Source organism: Onychomys torridus, chromosome X (assembly GCF_903995425.1).
Source record: "Onychomys torridus chromosome X, mOncTor1.1, whole genome shotgun sequence".
NCBI lineage: Eukaryota > Metazoa > Chordata > Mammalia > Rodentia > Cricetidae > Onychomys > Onychomys torridus.
In genome coordinates this window covers 25,791,248-25,795,319 of record NC_050466.1, presented here as the reverse complement: position 1 = coordinate 25,795,319, position 4,072 = coordinate 25,791,248, and positions in this window count along the sequence as shown.

Here is a 4,072-nt window from a genome sequence, read left to right as displayed (position 1 = left end):
AAAGTTGGTAGAAACTATAAGGGTGGAGCCTAGTGGAAGGTGATTAGGTCATTGAAGGGTAGGGCTTCTGAACTAATTACTACCTGTTATAAAAGAGTGGGTTAGTGAAAGCAGCATTGGATTTGTTACCAGGAAAGGGAGTTACTCTAAAATGAATATGGCTTGCTTGGCCCATTCACTTGCTCCTCTGTCACCATATGTGCCCCCTGCATCTGCATATACTAATTAAACCCTTACCTACATTCTCTCAGCATGTGATGCTATTCAATGTTATGACAAAAAGTCAGAAAACACTGATGCTATGCTACTTCGATTTTTCAGACACAGTCAGAAACTAAAGTTTCCTTGTTTTATATGTCAAAAAAGGAATTTTATTATAATAAAACAAAAAGACTAAAGTAGATACAAATAGAAAAGAGGAAGAGTTACTCAGGTAAAGGAATGAACAGATTATTTATGTGATGAGAAAAATGTAGTGTTAGTTTAAGAACTTGAAAATGGCACACAGAAAACAATGATACCATCTCTTAGTTCAATTATACTGGATCCCTGAAAGGGTGGATACATACATTACTGAGACAATTTCTGCTTTAGGAACCTGGTATGATCAAAATGAAGTGTAAAACACTGACTCCTTTACTCCAGAAAGTATTTTCATTCTATATGATGATGATGAACTGGTTCAATTTTTTTGATATTTTCCCCTTTTATTGAAAATAGATTCTTTTCTCATAAAATGTATCTAATTTCAGTTCCCCCTCCCTCTATTTGCCCAGTTTCTCCCCACATCCCTTCACATCTGGATCCATTCCCCTTCTGTTGCTCATTAGGAAAGAACAGGATTCTAAGAGATAAGAAAATATAACAAAATAGAATGTAATAAGATGAAACAAAACCATCGCATTGAGGTTGGACAAGACAAATTAACTGGAAGAAAAGAGTCCCAAGAAGAGGCACAAGAATCAGAGATAAGAAAATATAACAAAATAGAATGTAATAAGATGAAACAAAACCATCGCATTGAGGTTGGACAAGACAAATTAACTGGAAGAAAAGAGTCCCAAGAAGAGGCACAAGAATCAGAGACCCACTTTTTCACACACTCAGCTGAAAGCCATATACTTATGTGGACCTGGTGCAGACCCAGGTAGGCCCATACTTGCTGCTTTAGTCTCAGTGAGTTCTTATGAGCTTTGCTTAGTTGTTTTAGAGGGGCTTGATCTTGTGGTGCCCTCTGTCCCCTCTGTCTCCTCTATTCTTTCTGCCTCCTCTTCCAAAGGTTTCCGTGAGAGCTGATTCCAAGATATTCTCTTTCTCTCTCTGTCTCTCTCTGTCTCTCTGTCTCTCTCTCTCTCTCTCTCTCTCTCTCTCTGGCTGTGGATCTCCATATTTGTTCCCATGGGCATAAGAGGAAGCTTCTCTGATGAATGATAGCTAAAGAAGGCACTAATCCACTAATCTATGAGTATAGTGGAATATCTTTCATTTTATTACTAATTTCATTTTCAGACCAAAATGGTTCAATTATTAATGAAAAAATTGACTCTAGGTATTTTCTTTCAAATTAGAATTTAAATTTTTTAATTAATTTTACTTTTACAGTATATTATCAAACCATCCACTTTTGCTCAGTGGAATCTGGAGACATTCTTACAAAAATTAGCCCTCCTAATGCTCATAATAGTTGTGAGTGCAAAACACCTTGTGAGACCAATCAGATTGTATTCATAGGTGTCATTAACTTTTAATTCTTACAAATTCCTCATCCTAAAGAAATTTCTGTTTAAAAGCCAGAGGGTTAGTAGTATTATAGAAAGTGCATATGTTTGACTTTTGTTTGTATTTCCTGGCACAGAGATCCTCAAGCTCTTCAACTCTCCTGAGTGGTGGAAGTCATTTTCATTATTTATAGCAAGCTTTTTCTACCATAACTGAATTTATGCTGAGAAAGTGATTCTTGGTGGTCTTTAGACAGCTTCAGAATGGGGCTTAGTTTCCAGGGAAACCAAATATTTGATTAAAGTGGTGGAACTTTCAAATGCAGCCTAATACTCACCTCCAGGGAAAGGAAAACGACTAGGGATTTGAGTTCAATCACCAATGAGTAATGATTTAATCAATCATGTTGACATCATGAAATTTCATTAAATATTTTAAACAATGTCATTCAAGATCATTCTGGGTTGGTTATATCTTGGGAGAGTGGGGAGACTCACAAGGATGTGAGATATCTGTAATCTTTAACCTTCTTCCTTCTATATCTTGATTATGCATGCTTTTCTATTTAGCTTATTCCTTATTTATCTTCTTTATAATAGTATAATTAGCAGTTCAAGTATATTACAGAAAGTGATGATGACATGTAAAGACCCTTGATTTGACAATTTGTTTTTCAGGAGTTCAAGTAGGCTCTCAAGACTTTGAGAATAGTATATATAGTAAGGGCAGTCTTAGGAACCTGAAGCCTTTACTTAAGATAGTAAGGAAATCTCTAACTTCCTAATTAGTGTCACAATTGATTTTTTTCACTTATAGGCTTTCTGCTAAACTTTGGTGACTAGTGTCAATTCAATAGAGTTTTAGAAAACATGTTTTATATTGGAAAATTTAAAACTATTGAATTGACAGCATAATTGGTATATAGTATAGACTGGATATTTCTGTTTTCCCCAAATCCATACACTGAAACATGAACATGCCCAGTGAGAGTACTCAGAAGTGGGACCTTGGAAGATATAATTAAGGTTATATAAATTCATGAATGTGGAGGTTAGGAATTGATCACTTATGAAGAAACTAAGGCCTTTCCAAAGAAAATGGTTACACTACCACTCTAACCTTAGGGTTTTACTTTGAGATAATTCATTTTTTTTGTTTAATTCCATGTATCATATTTTGTTATGGCTACTTAAGCTGACCAATACAATTTTAGGAAGAAAAGAAAGCATTAGCATGTAGCCACTGTGAAGTACCTGTGTCCTTGGTAGAAAGAGTAATTGAGTATGAACCAAGGATTTGAGACAAAAGCGATCTTAGTTCTCATTCCCAGAGCTTTCTGTTTGTACATTTCTGAAGTTTAAAAGAGAAAGAAGCATTGAAGTGGCTGCAACATTGTTGTCTGCTAATAAGTTTTTATCTACAACAAAGATATTTTGTGATCAGGAAAACAAAAGATGAGCTGTTATTTTTGGAAGAACTAATTTTCAATGAAAAAATGTAGGAGGAAGGAGGGCTACTGCTATACAGTAGGGACAGGGGGAGTTGTGGAGGATTCCAAATGATTCCTAGGAGTTCCTCTTGGCCACTTATAGCTGCAACTGGACACATGCAGCAGCTGAAACATGCAACAACTCACAAATTTCAAGCATGGACTTTGAAGTCGTGTCATTAGAAATTTCGACAAGGCTTGTTAAATTTATACCTACTGATGAGGAGCAATTTAGAGTAGTAGGAAAGGAAACAGTGTCAGGTCTCCACAGGGACCAACTATAATAAGAGTTCTAGTTTGTCCCATTAACTTTCCTTCTTGAAATGTGTCTTTAGAAAGGGAAATTCAAGGAAATGGTGGAATAGTTTTTTGCTCACAATGGCAAGGATGGTTACATCTGTGCAGTACAAAATGTTCAAGTTCTTTTAAGAGCATGCTTCAGAGAACATCATTTCCTAAGGACTCCTAAGTGTCATAACTTCAGAGCTTATTTGCAAAACTCTGGAAGGTTTCTAGTCAATGATTAAGCATGATGGAGGAATGAGAGTCAGGCCACTTTTGCTTGATGCTGGGATCCTCTCATGACTAATCCTGTCTCAACCTAAACTGAAGGCTCATCCTACTCATACCCGCTTCCTTTTCTTTTTTATCTTTCATAGACATTCTCTAGAATTAATAGTTTGTAAAGCTAATCTTAAAGCACTTTTTTCAGAATAATGAAACTAATACTTTTCAGCGGAGCTTATCCTTCACAATAGGAGAAAGTCACTTTTAAGTGTGGTAAACAATTTTTTTATATTTTTTAATCCACTGCTTTTAGATATTCTATTGTGTATTTTCTCACGTATATCTGTCTTTTTGACC